At 40.4% G+C, this 19,716-nt stretch overlaps 1 protein-coding gene across 3 annotated transcripts in view; it reads left to right on the top strand.

Moving 5' to 3' along the window:
• Positions 1–19,716, top strand: part of LOC107798616 (protein DETOXIFICATION 31) — a 43,080-nt gene that overhangs the window by 8,850 nt on the left and 14,514 nt on the right. The window lies entirely within an intron of this gene.

The raw sequence follows: 19,716 nt of genomic DNA on the forward strand, positions 1-19,716 counted from the left end.
CTAAAGATGAAAATATATAAAAGCGATAAACACGATAAATAAAACTATTTTATATATGTCTTAGGACTAAAAGTAAAAGATTAAAATTATGTTAAAATAAACTCAAATAAATATTTTAAAAATATTAAAATACTAAAATTACCTTTAAAATTTGCGCGGGTCAAAAATTACGTGCTTACAGCTGCCCCTCTTTGCTTGGAAACACGAAGAGTTTTCGGAGCAAAGAACAATAAGCAACGTAATTGATTTATGACCCGACGCTTATTCAAAAAAAAAATAAAGATGACTAAAAAGATTGTGACCAAGCCCTGGTATTTGAGCTGCCTACTTATCCTTGGCTATAAAGGAATCAAGCCACGTGTAGTTCAGAAGTGAATGAGGTGATGGAGATACCGAGGTAGAGAGACGGTCGAGGTGCCGTTCCGTCGAGGTTCCGGTCCGCGGTCCTGTTATTACATCAAAATCAAAAAAATAAAAAAGACTAATTAAGCCTGTCAGCTATGAGTTACAAAATTCCTATCTATAAGTCTTCTGAAGCTTGATCTTGAGTCTTGAATGGTTCTTCATGCAGACTTTAGATTTGAACCTTGACGCTCGCTAGCTGCAGGTGCTGATTGACTACTTCTGTTGGTCACCTCGGACTGTTGACTCGAATTCTTGTCGCGAGCTTCTGCTACTTCTAACTTAAATTGAGTTCTGAAATGGCTTCCCTCGTTCTCCAGGTGGATGCCTGCTACTGACTTGAAACTTGAAATGACTCTAAAATGAATTCTGAAATGTCTTCCCTCGTTCTTCAGGTGGGTGCCTGCAATCAAAACAACAAAATAAACAAATTTTTCTCCCTCAGTTTGTACTAGGAAGATTTGTGAGTTGTTAGCAAAACTGTAAATTACCTATGCTATTGATGCAATGATGCGAGTAAAACTAAAGACTTGATTGGGATGTGCGTCTCCCGTGAATCAAACCAAGAATATTTGACTAGCAAGTGTGTCTGCTAAGGATAGAACCTGAATAACCCAGACTAGGAAGTGTGTTTCCTAGATTTAAGATTGAGCTTGCGGAAAACTATAAACTAAGCTTGACTAAAGTAAAAACTGACCCTATTCTCCAGGTGGGATCCCTAACTTCAAGGAAAACTAAAGATTAATAACTTAAGAAAACTAAAGATTGATCCTAGGAGAAAGTTCATCAGACTAGGTCTTTTTTGTTATCTTAGGAGAAAGATTCATCCGACTAAGATTTCTATCCTAGGAGAAAATTCATCAGACTAGGTCTTCTATCTTAGGAGAAAAATTCATTAGACTAAGATTTTGATCCTAGGAGAAAGTTCATCAGACTAGGTCCTTTTTTTTGGTTATCTTAGGAGAAAGTTCATCAGACTAGGTCCTTTTTTTTTCTATCTTAGGAGAAAGATTCATCATACTAAGATTTTGATCCTAAGAGAAAGTTCATCAGACTAGGTCTTCTATCTTAGGAGAAAAATTCCTCAGACTAAGATTTTGATCCTAGGAGAAAGTTCATTAGACTAAGTCTTTTTTTTTGGTTATCTTAGGAGAAAGATTCATCAGACTAAAATTTTAATCCTAGGAGAAAGTTCATCAGACTAGGTCTTCTATCTTAGGAGAAAAATTCATCAGACTAAGATTTTGATCCTAGGAGAAAGTTCATCAGGCTAGGTCCTTTTTTTTGGTTATCTTAGGAGAAAGATTCATCAGACTAAAATTTTGATCCTAGGAGAAAGTTCATCAGACTAGGTTTTCTATCTTAGGAGAAAAATTCATCAGACTAAGATTTTGATCCTAGGAGAAAGTTCATCAGACTAGGTCCTTTTTTTTCTTTTTTTTTGGTATCTTAGCAGAAAGATTCATCATCCTAGGAGAAAGTTCATCAAACTAGGTCTTCTATCTTAGGAGAAAAATTCATCAGACTAAGATTTTGATCCTAGGAGAAAGTTCATCAGACTAGGTTTCCTATCTTAGGAGAAAGATTCATCAGACTAAGATTTCGATCCTAGGAGAAAATTCATCAGACTAAGACTTCTATCTTAGGAGAAAAATTCATCAGACTAAGATTTTGATCCTAGGAGAAAATTCATCAGACTAAGATGTTGATCCTATGAGAAAATTCATCAGACTAGGTCTGTATTGGGAGGAAAATCCATCAGACTAGAACTTTTTTTTTATCCTAGGAGGAAAAATGTGAGGAGAAATGGTAACATTTTATGCACACTAGCAAGACAGGCGACGACAAAGATTTGAGAAACTTCTCTTTTTTTTCTTTTTTTTTTTTTAAAATCATACATGTATTACAAGAATCATAAAATATATGGACTGATCCACCTCTACTTGATCTCCGCCAAAAAGCCAGGAAAGATATATTGATTGATCCGCCTTTAGCTAACAAAATTAATACGATTCCAACAACTTCAAAGGGGAAAATATTAAAGTAAAAAGACAGTAGACAAATATGTGATTGTTATTAGCAATTACAGCACTAGGATTCTTCACCTGCATCGAGGAGTAGTCCATTTGATGCAATATTTCCTACCAGTGGCCTTTTCACAGATTTGATGGACGATCCAGTAAGACAAGTCAGCCTGGATTTTGTATTGGCCTCAGCCAGTGGAATTGGCTTCTCTTTCCTAGTCATGCGAACATCCCAAACACGTATGATCCCATCTGATGACGCGGATGCTACTATGTGTTGGTTATCTTCAGCATCCCCATCATTGTTTTTGTATAAAACAACAATGCCTTTCACACGGGTGGAATGTGCATCTTCAATGCTATATGCAACTTTCCCACTAGTTATGTCCCAAACTTTAATATTGCTTGGAACTTCTCTATATGAAACTTCTCTACCCTCCTACATCAGTACACAACCAATCCTAACTCTTGAAGCATCACAATACATGGTATATGAACTTGAAGTTGATGGCAAAACCAATACTAGAGCTGTGGTCAAAGCTGTCTTAAGGTTTTGAAAGCTCTCCTCACACTCGTCCGACCATACAAATAAAACCCCCTTCTGAGTCAACTTGGTCAAGGGCGATGAGATAGATGAGAATCCCTGAACAAACAGGTGATAATAGCCTGCCAACCCAAGAAAGCTACGAATCTCTGTGGCTGAGGATGGTCTGGGCCAACTCTGAACCGCCTCTATCTTCTTTGGATCAACCTGAATACCCTCGCTGGACACCACGTGCCCTAAGAAAGCCACTGAACTGAGTCAAAACTCACACTTACAGAATTTTGCATAAAGCTTCTCCTCCCTCAATCTTTGTAACACAGCTCTCAAATGCTCCGTGTGCTCCTCCTGACTACGTGAGTACTCCAGGATATCATCAATGAATACTATAATGAACGAATCAAGACAAGGCTGGAACACGCTGTTCATCAAATGCATGAATGTTGCTGGGGCATTGGTTAGCCCGACAGACATTACAAGGAACTCATAATGACCATACCTGGTCCTGAAGGCAGTCTTAAGAATATCTGAATCCATGATCTTCAACTGGTAATAACCAGAACGGAGATCAATCTTGGAGAACACTCTCGCTCCGTGAAGTTGGTCAAATAAATCATCAATGCAAGGCAGATGATACTTATTCTTAATTGTTACCCTGTTCAATTGCCTATAATCGATGCTCATTCTTATTGTGTCATCCTTCTTCTTTACAAACAGAATGGGTACACCCCAAGGTGACACACTAGGCTGAATGGACCCTTTATCAAGGAGTTCCTAAAGCTGCTTCTTTAATTCCTTCAACTCCGCTGGTGCCATACGATATGACAGAATAGAAATGGGCTGAGTGCCCGGCACCAGGTCAATACCAAAATCAATATCCCTGTCCGGTGGTATGCCCGGCAGGTCTGCAGGAAACACATCGGAAAAATCCCTCACAACTGGGACAGAATCCATACTGGGAGTCTCAGCTCCAACATTCCTCACAAACGCTAGATATGAAAGGCAACCCTTCCCAACCATACGTTGGGCCTTCAAGAAAGAGATCACTCTACTAGGAACATAATCAGTCATGCCACGCCAATCGATCCGTGGTACACCCGCCATAGCCAAAGTGACTGTCTTAGTATGACAGTCCAGAATAGCACGACACGGAGATAACCAATCCATGCCCAAAATGATATCAAAATCCACCATGCTCAATATCAATAGATCCACTCGGGTCTCTAGACCCCCAATAGTCACCACACATGACCGGTATACACGGTCTACAACAATAGTATTACCCACCGGGGTAGATACATGAACAGGTAAAGCAAGAAACTCACGGGGCGTACCCAAATAATGAGAAAAGTATGATGACACATAAGAAAAGGTGGAACCGGGATCAAATAATACAGAGGCATCTCTGTGGTAGACTGAAACAATACCTGTAATGACAACATCTGTAGCAATGACATCTGGCCTGCCTGGAAGTGCATAGAAACGGGCCTGGCCTCCCCCTGATCGACCTCCCACTCTGGGGCGACCCCTAACTACCTAACCTCCACCCCTAGCTGGGTGGGTGGGTGGTGAAGTAACTGGAGCAGCAGCCAAGGGCTGACCCCTCTAATGGGACGAATTAGCAACCAAACGAGGACACTGCCTCCACCCATGCCCAAACTCTCCACACTCAAAACAAATCCTAGGTGCTGGAGAAGGGGACTGAAGGGAGCCCCTTGCACCGGAGTGACTAGCTGGTGCACTCGGCATAAAAGAACCTTGAGCTGACGGGGCACGAGATGAACTCTGGGCTAGAATGGCGCCGAATGAAGGCTGGACCTGCTGAGACCCATGATAACCACGACCTGAAGAAGCCCCGCGATATTCTGGACGGGCCGACTGAGCAGGCCTGAAAGAACGACCTCTACCATGCTAGAACTGGCCCCTCAAAGGAGCACCACTATAACTGCCCGATTCTCGAGGACTCTTGGTCTCCCTCTCCTCTCAATCCTAACGGCAAACCATCTCAATATCGTGGGCGATATCAACCACCTCCTCGAACGTAGCACCCAACACACTCTCTCTGGTAATAAGAATATGTAGATGATAGTTAAGGCCATCAACAAATCTCCTGATCCTCTCACAATCTGTCGGATCCATCCAAACGGCATGACGAGCCAACTCAGAATATCTCGCCTCATACTGTGACACAGCCATATCCCCCTACTTCAGCCACTCAAACTGCCTACGCAACTCCTCTTTGCGGGACTGCGATACATATTTCTCTAAGAAGAGTGTGGAGAACTCCTGCCAAGTAAGGGGCGCTACACCAACCGGCCTACGCCTCTCATAAGCCTCCCACCAAGTGAAGGCAGCCCCAATAAACTGAAAGGTGGTAAATGCCACACCACTAGACTCGAGAATCCCTGTTGTATGGAGCATCTGCTGACACGTATCTAGAAAACCCTGGGCATCCTCTCCCTCAGCACCACTGAATGATGGAGGCTGGAGTCTACCAAACCTCTCAAGACGACGCTGCTCATCATCTGGCATAACTGGCACAACAAACTCCTAAGCTAGTGCAACCGGCTGGGCTGGAGGTTCCCCTAGCGTCTGAAGTTCCTGCACTACCAGCTCAGGTGTGCGAGCAGCTGGAGTTTGGGTGCCTCCCCTGGCCTGTGAAGTAGTTGCGGCTGTAGTGTCTGAAAACGCCTAAGCCAGGCCAGTGTAAACTGATAAGATATGTGCCAAGGCCTCCTGAAGACCCAGAATCACAATGGGCACAGCTGGTGCCTGAACTGGTGCTGCTGGAGCCTGATCCAGAGCTGGGGCAGTTGGTGGATCAACAGCTACTGTCCTCGCTGCTCTACCTCTGCCACAACCACGACCGTATCCACGGTCTCTGGTGGCCTCAGTAGGTGGCACTCGTGGTCGTCCACCTCGTTTGGTAGCTCGCGTCCTCACCATCTGTGAGAGGATATAATTAGGGCTGTGCATTTGGATCAGATATCCGAAATCCGATCCGATCCACTCTATTTCGGATTTTCGGATTTCAAATTTTGGATTTTCGGATTGGATACAGATTGTGTTTTATGAAATTTCGGATTTTTGGATTGGATTCTGATTGGTATGATTTTAATCCGATCCGATCCGATATCCGAAATTATATGTACCTATATAAATACACACTAAAATTTTAGGGTTATGCTTATTCATTTTTCACACACCCCATCACTCACTTAGATTTTTCTGCCTCTCTTGCACCTCTCTTCTCTTCAGTGAAGACTAAAAGAGTCTCAATGACTCAAACTTCCGATTTTACTTTGATTTTATGTCTCTTTCTTCCGCCTCTCTTCTCTTCTCTTCTGTCTTTTATGTCTATTTCATGTTCTATTCTTCAACTTTTGATTTTATTTTGATTTTTTTGTTTGTTTTGGTAGATGGAAGATGAGATAGAGACACCGAATGAACTTTAAATTGTTGAAAAATTTTGTGACAATCCGATCCGACAATCCGAAAAATTATCCGATCCAAAGTTTAAAATCCGATCCAATCCAATGTTAATTCGGATCGGATTCGGATTGCCCTTTTCAGAATCCGAAATCCAAAATCCGAATCCGAAATAGGCTAAATCCTATCCAATCCGATCCGTGCACAGCCCTAGATAGAATAACAGAAGTTTAGTTCTCGGATCAACAAAGCCGCACGACAAAAATTTCGAGAATATGAAGTTTTTTTTTCCTAAAAAGGTTTTGCAGCCTCTAGAGGATAAATACAGATGTCTCCGTACCGATCCGCGAGACTCTACTAAACCTGCTCATGACTCGTGAGACCTAAGTAACCTAGGCTTTGATACCAACTTGTCACGACCCCAAACTCAACCCATCGTGATGGCACCTAACATGGAACTAGGCCAGCCTCAAACCAACACAATCCAATACCCATTTAAATAGTTAAATACCATAAATAGTTCTAGAACATGATATAATAATCATAATTTGCAAAAATAACGATAACAATAGTAGAAACCATCTCGACACAGCCCAAACCGGGGTGTCACAAATCATGAGCAACTAATAGTTCCGGATACTAGTCTACTAGATACGAAATCAATTACAGAAGTTCAAGAACATGAAAATAGTAAGATAAGGGAGGCACGGGGGCTGCGGACGCCAATAGCTACCTCGTAGTCTCCGAAAACACTGCCTGGACTAGGAGGATCAACACTCAGGAGCGGACTATGCGACGCCTGAATCTGCACAGACAGTGCAGGGAGTAATGTGAGTACTCCGACTCAGTGAGTAATAATCATAAATAATGGCTGAAAGCAAGAAAACACGTAAAGGCACAAAGCAATTCTATATCAAGCAGTAAAATAACTTAAAGCAGTAAATCCATGAAGAAGTCAAATGAAATTCCTTTAAACCAAGTAAAACAGTTAATTTAGTAGGTAAATAACAAGTAGAAATCCGCCCCTCGGGCACAGTAACAATCACTCAGAACAGTATCAGCCCCTCGGGCTCACTCTCGGTACAATATCAACCCCTCGGGCTCACTCTCAGTACAGTATCAGCCCCTCGGGCTCACTCTCAGATCAGTATCAGCCCCTCGGGCTCACTCTCAGATCATTATGGGTACCCGCGCTAACTGTGAGTGTGCAGACTCTGGAGGGGCCCCTTACGGCCCAAGCGCTATATCAAGCCCTCGTGGCATCATCTCTCAGCACTCGGCCTTGCATCACTCAACATATCCTCACATATGGTCCTCGGCCTAACTCAGTCCGAAAACCATCACAAGCCCCTCGGGTATTAGTAAAACAGTAGTCCTTAGCCGAAAACATCACTTAGAAATATCATTTAAGTTCAAATAAGGATAAAAGTGGTTGCGTTTGTAAAACAATAAATATCAACAGGACTGAGTTCAAGTAATAAGTCAAACAGTGAGGAATTAGTGATAAAAATCTCAGAAGGGTTCAAATAGTTGGCACAAAGCCCAAATATGGCAATCAGCCCAAATCATGATGATAACAAATAAATTTCAGTCAAATACGCGGTAAAATCATCAATCGAGACGGACCAAGTCACAATCTCTAATAGTAAAAGACCCCACGCTCATCACCCGGTGCGTGTCTCACCTCAATACAACACTACGATGTGCAATCCGGGGTTTTAAACCCTCAGGATATCATTTACAATCATTATTCACCTCGAACCGGCTACAACTCTAGCTCGCGACGCCTTTGCCCCTCGAAATCGGCCTCCACGCGCGTCGAATCTATCCAAAATCAGAAGAATACATCACAATATGCTGAGGGAGCAAAGCCCAAGCGAAAACAATCGAAAAATATCAAAAATCTCGAAATTAGCAAAACCCGAGCCTCAGGCCCACTACTCGAAACTCAGAAATTTTCACATCATTAGATTCCTTATCATATCACGAGTTCATACATACCAAAAGTTCTCAATTCCAACCTCAAATGGTCTTTCAAATCACAATTCAAAAGTTCAAAATCCCAAGCCCTAGGTCTTCCATTGTTAGCTTAAGTTCCAAGAATTTCTAGGTTAATTTCACAATAGATTCGAGTTTGAGGTTCAAAAATCTTACCTCCAATCAATCCTCCTTGAATCCCTCTTTAATCACCTTCAAAAATCTATCAAAATACTCAGCTATGGTGGAAAATGGCTCAAAATCGCAGATGAAATGTTTAATAAACTTTCTGCCTATGGGTTTTTTGCATCTGGGGGCAAAAGCCCACTTCTGCGGTACCGCATATGCGGCCCAAACAACCGCTTCTGTAGTCACTCACTTACTAGCCATAACCGCATTTGCGATGGCAAATTCCGCATCTGCGGCTTCGCAGATGCGGCCACCTTGACCGCTTCTGCAGAAACTGCTCACCCCGTCCACTCTCGCATCTACGACTTTTCTTCTGTACGTGCGACACCGCACCTGTAGTCCCCAAACTGCAGGTGCGAAAACACCAGAACCAGCAAAATCTGAAATTGCAATCAACATCAAACTTCTCCGTTAACCACCCGAAATCATCACGAGGCCCCCGGGACCTCAACCAAAAGCACAAACATAACCAAATACCTTATTCAAACTTGCTCCAATCGTCAAAACACCTCAAACAACATCAAATCTACCAAATCACATCGGATTCAAGCCTAAGTTTCTAAAATCTTCCGAAATACGATTTTGATAAAAAACCTAACCAAAACACGTCCGAATGACCTGAAATTTTGCACACACATCCCAAATGACATAACGAAGCTACTGCAACTCTCAAAGTTCCATTCCGACCCACGGATCAAAATCTCACCTACCAACCAGAAATCGCCAAAATACTAACTTCTCCAATTCAAGCCTAATTCTACACTGGACTTTCAAAATCAATTCCGATCACACTCCTAAGTCATAAATCACCGCTTGATGCTAACTGAACCATTAGAACTCACATCCGTGCCCTCTAACACAAAAATCAACATCTAGTTGACTTTTCCAACTTAAACCTTCTTGAAAGAGACTGAGTGTCTCATTTCTTACCAAAACCACACCAAACGCAAGCCAATCAACTCGATCACATAAAACACCGATAACGAAGCATAAAGAAGCAGAAATGGGGGAAACAGAGCAGTAACTCATGAGACGACTGGTCGGGTCGTCACATCTTTTTGCAACTTCCGATCCATGCCGGCTTGCATCTCTTGACACACAATTTTCATAGCAGAAGATATACTGGACTCTATGTTTGCCTGATGTGTGTGACTCTTTTTTGGGAGGCTTCTTTCCATACCCTTTTCCACGAAATAGGATTTCTCTACAAGATAGTTCCAGAGAAAACATATATAAGCAAATATAAAAATAACAAATATGCATATGTGATAATAGGGGAATAATATATTTTCACCGTAGATTTCTCTACTTCTGCAAAAGACCTTGTACCACAAGCATGCTTAGTTATTTGCTTTTCCCATTTTTTTGTTCCTTTCACTTACAACCTGCAGTAAGTCAATAGATTAATAAACAACCATTGCAAGATGGGTGTGGAGCCATTCGGTTGGCAGAATCTTCAGGTATTAAGTTACCTTAAAATTCGGACTTCCAAAATATTGTATTAGGTATTTCCAGTCCTCAAGTTCAACATCTTCAGGTCGATGAGATAATCTTTCTTTATTAGTACTGTATTTAGAATAGTGAATGCTAAGTCGAGCTTTCCAATTCCTTTCATTTCCTAAAACATCACATAAAAAGGAAAGGACTGATTAAAATAGAGAAAATATTATTAATTCATATATCAGAGCATTAAAATTAGTTAGTTGATAAAAATGTTAAAATAAAAACTGATTTTACTTCACTGTTGATTCAATTATGAAATTACGGTTTTAAACATCATGAACAAATTACATTTAGTCTAATAAGGATACAAATACATGGAACTTTCTAAAATAAGATGCAAATATAAAGCTACAAGCATCACAAACTAATATCATTGTAAGTCTAATAATTACAAACATATAGAGAACTTTTAAAAATAAGATATAGACATAAAATTTCAAGCATCAAGAACTAATTCATTGTTAGTTTAATAAGGACAAAATATAGAAAATTTTCAAAACATAATGTGGACATCTATATAATCAGTCTTTTTCTTCATAGTCTTCAAGAGGATGTATCTGTATCCTCCCCATCATCATCATCATCATCAAATAACTATTCTTTGCTATCTTCACTCTCGGATATATTTATATAATTGCCGTTAATGAAATCATCTTCCTTATTGTGTATATTATTTTGAAAAAAGTAATTCGAGGAAGAATTACAACAACCTAATCATATAGATTAACCACATTAAACTATAAAGTGTGTTATGATAGGAAAAAATGGGTCATTCCTTCCTAGTCCTAATTTGTTATATCAACAAAGATTATGGTAATCCTGTTCTTGCACTACATCGATAGTTATTGTTAAATTAAAAGCAAGAACACAGTTTAGAGAGTCACTAAGAAAAAAGTCTGAAGTAAAACATAAATTAGAGTAATAAAAGCAGCAAAAAACTTGGAAAATGAATTTAACATACATACCAAAAACTTATTTTTACGACGCGAACACAAATTAGTACACTATCAACAACAAGTCATTTTCACATACCTAAAGCAGAAACAATGTAGCAGAAATAATAAGAAAAGATACTTAACTGGTTTGACAAATAATATGCAAATATAAAATGCTCTTGTTTGAACACAATAAGGGAAAGACACATGGTAAGCCTCTTATTCTTAGCATAAACAATAAGAGAAAGACACTTCCGGTTGTTACTTTAATTGTTAAGAAAACCCAAATCTATAATCTAACATAAGAGTCTCTTGCCAAAGTTCCATTCTCCTCAAAGCTTCACATAATGCCAATGGAACACAGGGTAAGCCTCTTTATATAACATTAAGAAAGCGCTCTACAATTAGCAATTATCATTTGACGCTGAATCTTCTATATGATAGTTAACTGAAAAGTTGCAACAATACTAATGGCATAAATGTTTATCTAAGAAAAAAACTAAAAAACTGAAATAATAGATAAATAGGATCCTTGTCCAAAAAATTCTACCAAGTCATCTCCTATTTTTCCTACTCTAAACTCCTTTTTTTTGTAAAATAATTGGCTTCATTGATTTCATCAAGAAGATGCAAACATTACAAGAAGCAGCAAAAGCATAGAAGCTTCAAAAAGCAAAAAAGATCACTTGTTAGCTTACTACATATATGCTATCTTAGATACAAAGAACTAACAGAGTTTAAAAAGTTTCCGGGAGTTTCTATAGGGGAAATATTTGCCCAGCTAAATAAAAACATAAGGCATTTAGCTTTTAGAGTGTGGTTAGGAGTTGGTAGTCCATCTAAACTCCTTTTATAGATGACAAGAAAGCATATTACATTCAAATTATTATTTAAGTAGCCAAATACATGCATTTACCAAAGAAGTATTATGTTTTCTTATAACCTTACAGTAACATATATGTTCCTTATTAATTTTAAAAGTATGTATGCACTGATTTAGGCACATAGTCATAAAAGAAAAAAATAAGCATGGAATACCAACTTGCAATAGGTCTCTCAAGAAGAATCTTTTAACTTACCCAAAAAGAGATAGGTGAGTGTCCTGTCAAGACGGAAAATCAACAATAACAACACCAAATAGGCTTCAAATGAGTCTTTTTGCATGTTTTTTTGTATTCCAGTAGATTATCAAATGGTTCAGAGAAATTCAAGATGAAATCTAAGAATACAAATGTAAAATCACTGAAATAATAATAATCCTAACTGCATGTTGAAAATTTTACCTTACAGAATACAGAATCCTTATTAAAAAGCCCCAAACATAAATTTATATATAAATTAATATGAGTTTTCAGTTAAACATATGTACAAAACTCAGAAAAGTACCCGAGATTAGAAAAAACATTAGGTCACCAGCAGCTATATGAGATTAGGAAGAGAAATTGGATGTGCGATTCTTCCTCCACAAAACTTGATTTTGTTTATGAAGCTTCCTCCACAAAACTCGATTATGCACTTCAGTTTTTTTTCCTAAAAGAAAAAGGGGAAAAATTAGGGATTTGACCACAAACCTGATAAATGAGATTCACATCTTGATTTGAGAGATTTAGAGCTAGGTAAAATTTAAGCAGAGAAGGATTTTAGAGAGAGGGAGGAGAGATTTTAGAGAGAGAGAGAGAGAGAGAGAGAGATGTTTGAGCGTCTCTGTTTTGTGTCCTTTAATTAGGAAGACTTTTATTTATTTTATTTTGTTATTTTTAATTAAAATATAAGGGGTCTAGTAGCGACCCAGTCGCTCCAATAGTACTTTAGCGACGAAAACTTAAAAGTCGCCACAAATAATATGGAGCCAAAATTTTAGTTTGAGCGGGACAGAAAATTTCAGCCACATTAGAGGTGACCTTAGAAAAGTCGCTGTTAAATAATCATTTTTAGTGGCGACCTATTAAAGTCGCTGCTAAAAGTATAACTGTTGTAGTAATATATAGGGTCGCCGCTATATGTTGCCGCTAAAAATCCAATTTCTTGTAGTGCTTGGGCTGCAATGATGTTATCTCTTTGAGATCTTTGTAATTTAGGTTGAGTACATCGTTTATGGTTTATAGCATTCACCACCAACATTTACAAGGGTTGGTTTTCACTTGCTCACCAACAAACGATAAAGGGTTGGTTTTCATTCTCTCACCAATGACACTTTGGTTTTCACTCGCTCACCAAAGAAACGAACAATGACACAACCTCTTAGTATTTTTTCCTTTCTATCTATCTTTTATGACACTTGTAAACTTAAGAATACAGTGCTTGACTGAGGTGTAGAAAGAATAGGAAAGTTGTCTGCGTAGATGGTACATTCTTCATTTTCAAAAAGCTCCTTTCATAGTATTCTTGAATATCTTACGTTGCTCCATATGGTACTTTTTTGAGATATAAATCTCCTTGATTTCTAGACAATCTCTTCCTTAAATTCTTTTGTCACGACTCCAAACCATCCCGGTCATAATGGCGCCTATCAAAGTAATATGCCAACCGATTCAACACTAATAACATAAATTTCTTTTGTAAATTTATTTATTTTTCTAATCAAATATGATCACAAATCTTTCATTTTTAATATCTCAAATAAGCGGAAAACAAATACGCAAATACAACAACACCGCCCGATCCTGGTGTCACTAGTCATGATCCACTAAGATACAGTCCACTACTGTCTACTTAATACAAGATAAGATTGAAATATATAATACTAAGGATAAGAAGGAGGAAGGCAGGGATGCGGACGCCATGTAGCTACCTTGCTATTTCCGGAAAAATATTTAGAAGTTGCTGGATACTCTCTCTCGGATGCTCTGGCACCTGGATTTGCACACAAGGTGCAGGGAGTAACGTGAGTACGCCAACTCAGTAAGTAACCAAAGTAAATAAAGGCTGAGTGTAGTGACGAGCATTTAAATTTATACATAGTCTAACATGGAATCTTAATACAAATAACAAAGTCAAATCCGTAGTTCAATTTCCGAACATCTTGTAAAACTCCAGTTTCAATAAAAATTATTTAACACATTTGTTCAATATTTTTCAATAGAGGCTCAGTATTAAAAAAGAGTAAAAATAGTAATTTCATAAATAAGCCCCTCGGGCAAAGTATCCCTCATATATATAGCCTCTCGGGAAAGCCTCTCAGTCACTCGTGACTCAAGTCTCATCAATCATCACTCACACTCAGCACTCCCTCTCAATAGATATCTCATAATGATAACCGCTGGGCGTACAACCCGATCTGTAAATATATATAGCCGACTGCGCTCACTGGGGGTGTGCATACTCTGGAGGGGCTCCTACAGCCCAAGCACTATATCGTTGCAGCGTGCAGACCGATCCAATATATATCGCTGCAGCATGCAAACCGATCCATATACATAAAAATATCGTTGTGGCGTGCAGCCCGATCCATAAATATATATATAATCCTCACCATCAGGTCCTCGACCTCTCTTAGTCATCAACCTCACAGCCACTCGGGCATTTCAGTTAAAAAATCAGGGAACTCAGCCAAACAGTTTTCATATATTTGAAAGTAGAGTAATGAAACTAAATCAAATAATAAACAGGTAAAAATCATGACTGAGGATATGCTTTTGGATCAAAACAGTGTGAGGATAGTAGTAAAATACCCCTGAGGATCCAAACAGTTCGGTACAAGGCCCCAAACATGGCATTCAACCCAAGTTAACAGATTCATTTCTAAAACACATAGATATCATATAGAGTTTATTAAAATATGCAACTCTACGATTGCCACGGGACGGACCAAGTCACAATCCCTACGGGTGCACGCCCACACACCGTCATCTAGCATGTGCGTTACCTCAATTATTAAAACAGTACGAAAGTCCAGAGTTTCATACCCTCAGGTCTAGATTTACAATCGTTACTTACCTCAAACCGAGAAAAAATCTACTTTGTGATGTCCTTACCTCTCGATCCAGCCTCCAAATGCTCCGAATCTGACCACAATCAGTATATTATCATTAGTACACGCTAAAGGAACAAAGCCCATGCAAAAATTACCAAATTAACTCAAAAATCCCGAAATTGGTCAAACCCGACCCCCAGGCCCACCTCTCAAAATTCAATAAAAATTACATCATTAGGATCCTCATCCTCCCACGAGTCTATAAATACCAAGATCACCAAAATCGGACCTCAAATGGCCCCTCAAATCCCTAATTTTAACTCTCCAATTTCAAGCCCTAATCTCCCAATTTCTTCTCTAATTTTCCCATAAATTGCATGATTAAACAATGAAATAATAACCATAAACACAAGATACAAACCCAATTAGCTTACCTCTCTGAATACACTTGATTCGCTCTTGAAATGACATCTTGGAGCTCCAATATCGGCCAAAAATGGTGGAAGAATGACTAAAATTCGGGAAGTGATGCTTATATAGTTTTTGCCCAGGTATTCCGCATCTGCGGCTCCTTTTCTCACTTCTGCGGACCGCTTATGTGGTCAAACCAACCGCACCTGCAGTGTGCACTTAAAGGCCCCAGGTTCGCATCTGCGCCCCGGGCACCGCACCTGTAGTCCCACAGATGCGCTCAATATACCGCACCTGCGGTTCTTCTTTTGATGGAAACCTCCGCATCTGCGGTCTCCTCCATGCACTTGCGACCTCGCACCTGCGGTTCCCAATCCGCAGGTGCGGAAATGACAAAAGCAACAGCTAAAGCTGCTCAATTTCAAGTCCAATCTTTCCAACAACCGTCCAAATTCATCCCGAGTCCCCCGGGACCTCAACCAAAAATATGAACCAGTCATATACCACTATTCAAACTTATTCCAACCTTCAGAAAATACAAAACAACATCAAAACACCAAATCACCCTCGGATTCAAGCTTATGGATTTCAAAACTTCCGAATTCCGCAACCGATCCAAAAAACCTATCAAACCTCATCCAAATGACCTAACATTTTGCACACACGTCACAAATGACACAACAGACCTACTCCAATTTTCAGAATTCCATTCCGACCATGATATCAAGATTTCCATTGTCGACCGAAAAATGCCAAATTTTCAATTTCGCTAATTCAAGCCTAAATCTACCACGGACCTCCAAATTACATTCCGAACACTCTCCTAAATCCAAAATCACCTAACGAAGCTATCTGAACCATCAAAATTCACATCTGATAATTTCTACACATAAGTCAACATCCAATTGACTTTTCCAACTTAAGCTTCCAAATAAGAGACTAAGTGTCTCATTTCACTCCATGACCATTCCGAACACAGAACAACCAACACGATATGACGGAATACAGCTGAACAACACATAAAGAAGTATAAATGGGGAGAAAGGAACTGTAACTTATGAAACGATCGGCCGGGTCGTTACATCCTCCCCCTCTTAAAACAAATGTAAATCCTCTAACGAGTCAAGAAACATAATTGAAGCCTCAAATAGGTGAGGATATCTGTTCTGCATCTCCCACTCGGTCTCCCAGGTAGCCTCCTCTACGAGCAGACCTCTGCGCCACAATTTCACTGAAGCTATATCCTTTAATCTCAGCTTTCGAACCTGACGCTCCACAATAGCCACTGGCTCCACATCATAAGTCAAATCACCATCTAACTGAACCGTGCTGAAATCCAAAACATGAGATGGATTGCTAATATACTTCCGGAGCATAGAAACATGAAATACCGGATGCACACTCGATAGGCTAGGTGGCAAATCTAGCTCATAAGCCACCTCCCCAATCCTCCGAAGCACCTCAAAAGGCCCAATGAACCGAGAACTCAATTTACCCTTCTTCCCGAATCTCATGACACCCTTCATGGGTGAAACCTTCAGTAGAACCTTCTCCCCAACCATGTAAGACACATCACGAACCTTCCTATCAGCATAACTATTTTGTCTTGACTGCACTGTACGAAGCCGATCATGAATCACTCTCACCTTTTGCAAAGCATCCTGTACCAAGTCTATCCCCAAAAGCCTAGCCTCGCCCGGCTCAAACCATCCTATTGAAGATCTACATCGTCTCCCATATAAAGCCTCATATGGAGCCATCCGAATACTCGACTGATAACTGTTGTTATATGAAAACTCCACAAGAGGTAGAAGCTGATCCCATGACCATCCACAATCAATGACACAAGCGCGCAACATGTCCTCCAATATCTGAATAGTGCGCTCGAACTGCCCGTCCGTCTTTGGGTGAAAGGTTGTGCTCAACTCAACCTGAGTACCCAACTCTCTCTGCACGACCCTCTAAAACTACAAAGTGAACTGGGTACCTCTGTGTGAAATGATGGAAACTGGAACCCCATGCAGGAGAATAATCTCTCGAATATAAATCTCAGCTAACCGCTCCGAAGAATAGGTAGTACACATAGGAATGAAGTGTGTGGACTTGTTAGCCGATCCACAGTCACCCAAATAGCATCGAACTTCCTCAAAGTCCGTGGGAGCCCAACTACAAAATCCAAGGGTATCCGCTCCCACTTCCACTCTGGAATATCTAACCGCTGAAGCAAGCCACCCGGTTTCTAATGCTCATTTTTCACCTGTTGACAATTAAGACACCGAGCTAAAAATATCACTATAGCTTTCTTCATTCTTCTCCACCAGTAGTGCCATCTCAAATCCTGATACATCTTCGCGGCACCCAGATGGATAAAATACTGCGAGCTATGGGCCTCCTCTAGAATCAACTCCCGAAGCCCATCCACATTAGGCATACATACCTGGCCCTGCATCCTCAATACTAAGTCATCACCAATAGTCACATCTCTGGCATCGTCGTGCTTAACTTTGTCCTTGAGGACAAGCAAATGAGGATCATCATACTGGCGCTCTCTAATGCGATCATACAAGAAAGACCGAGAAACCACACAAGCTAAGGCCCGACTGGGCTCTGAAATATCCAACCTCACGAACCGATTGGCCAATGCCTGAACATCAACTGCAAGAGGTCTCTCCCTAACAGGAATATAAACAAAACTGCCCATACTCATCGCCTTCCTACTGAAGGCATCGCCCACTACATTGGTCTTTCTCGGATGGTACAAGATAGTGATATCATAATACTTTAGCAGCTCCAACCATCTCCGCTGCCTCAAATTGATATCCTTCTGCTTGAACTAGTGGTGGAGGTTACGATGATCAGTAAACACATCACAAGACATACCATAGAGATAATGCCTCCAAATATTCAATGCGTGAACTATGGCAGCCAACTCCAAATCATGAACATGGTAGTTCTTCTCATGGGGATTCAACTGACGAGAAGCAAAAAACAATCACTCTACCCTCTTGCATCAACACACACCCAATACCAACTCTAAATGTATCACAATATACTATATATGAACCTGAAGCTGATGGTAAAACTAACACTGGAGCTGTGTTCAAGGCAGTCTTGAGCTTCTGAAAGCTCGACTCACACTCATCCGACCACCTAAATAGAGCACCCTTCTGAGTCAATTTGGTTAGGGGTGATGCAATAGATGAAAATCCCTGAACAAACCGACAGTAATAACCCGCCAAACCAAGAAAGCTGCTAATCTCTATGGCTGAGGACGGTCTGGGCCAACTTTGAACTTCCTCTATCGTCTTTGGATCAACCTGAATACCCTCAGTGGACACCACATGCCGCAAGAAAGCCACTAAACTGAGCCAGAACTCATACTTGGAGAACTTTACATAAAGCTTCTCCTCCCTCAACCGCTGCAACACAACTCTTAAATGCTCAGAGTGCTCCTCATGACTACACGAGTACACTAGAATATCATCAATGAAAACAATCACAAATGAGTCGAGATAAGGCTGAAACACGTTGTTCATCAAATGCATGAACGCTTCTGGGACATTGATCATCCCAAAAGACGTCACAAGGAACTCATAATTATCATATCGTGTCCTAAAAGTCGTCTTAAGAATATCTAAGTCCCTGATCTTAAGCTGGTGATACCTTGACCGAAGATCAATCTTGGAGAACACTCTCGCTCCCTGAAGCTGGTCAAATAAATCATCAATTTGAGGCAAAGGATACTTATTCTAGATTGTGACTTTGTTCAACTGCCTATAATCAATGCACATCCTCATCATGCCATCCTTATTTTTCACAAATAGAACAGGCGCACCCAAGGCGACATACTAGGCCGAATAAACCCCTTATCTAGGAGTTCCTGAAATTGCTCCTTCAACTCCTTCAACTTCGCTAGTGCCATACGATATGGTGGAATAGAAATGGGCTGAGCGCCCGGCACCAAATCAATACCAAAGTCAATATCCCTGTCCGATGGCATGCCCGACAGGTCTGCAGGAAACACATCGGGAAAATCCCTCACTACTTGAACAAAATCGATACTAGGAGTCTCTACAATGACGTTCCTCGCAAAAGCTAAGTATGAAAGAAAACCTTTCCCAACCATCCGCTCGGCCTTCAGAAATGAAATCGCCCTACTAGGAATAAAATCAGTCAAACCTCGCCACTCAATCTGTGGCACACCAGGCATAGCCAACATTACTGTCTTAGCATGACAGTCCAAAATAGCACGACATGGAGATAGCCAATACATGCCTAATATCACATCAAAATCCACCATACAATGTAACAAAAGGTCCACTCGGGTCTCCAGACCCCCAATACTCACCACACACGACCAATATACGCGATCCACAACAATAGTATCACCCA

The sequence above is a fragment of the Nicotiana tabacum genome, chromosome 20 (genome assembly GCF_000715075.1).
Source record: "Nicotiana tabacum cultivar K326 chromosome 20, ASM71507v2, whole genome shotgun sequence".
Taxonomy (NCBI): domain Eukaryota; kingdom Viridiplantae; phylum Streptophyta; class Magnoliopsida; order Solanales; family Solanaceae; genus Nicotiana; species Nicotiana tabacum.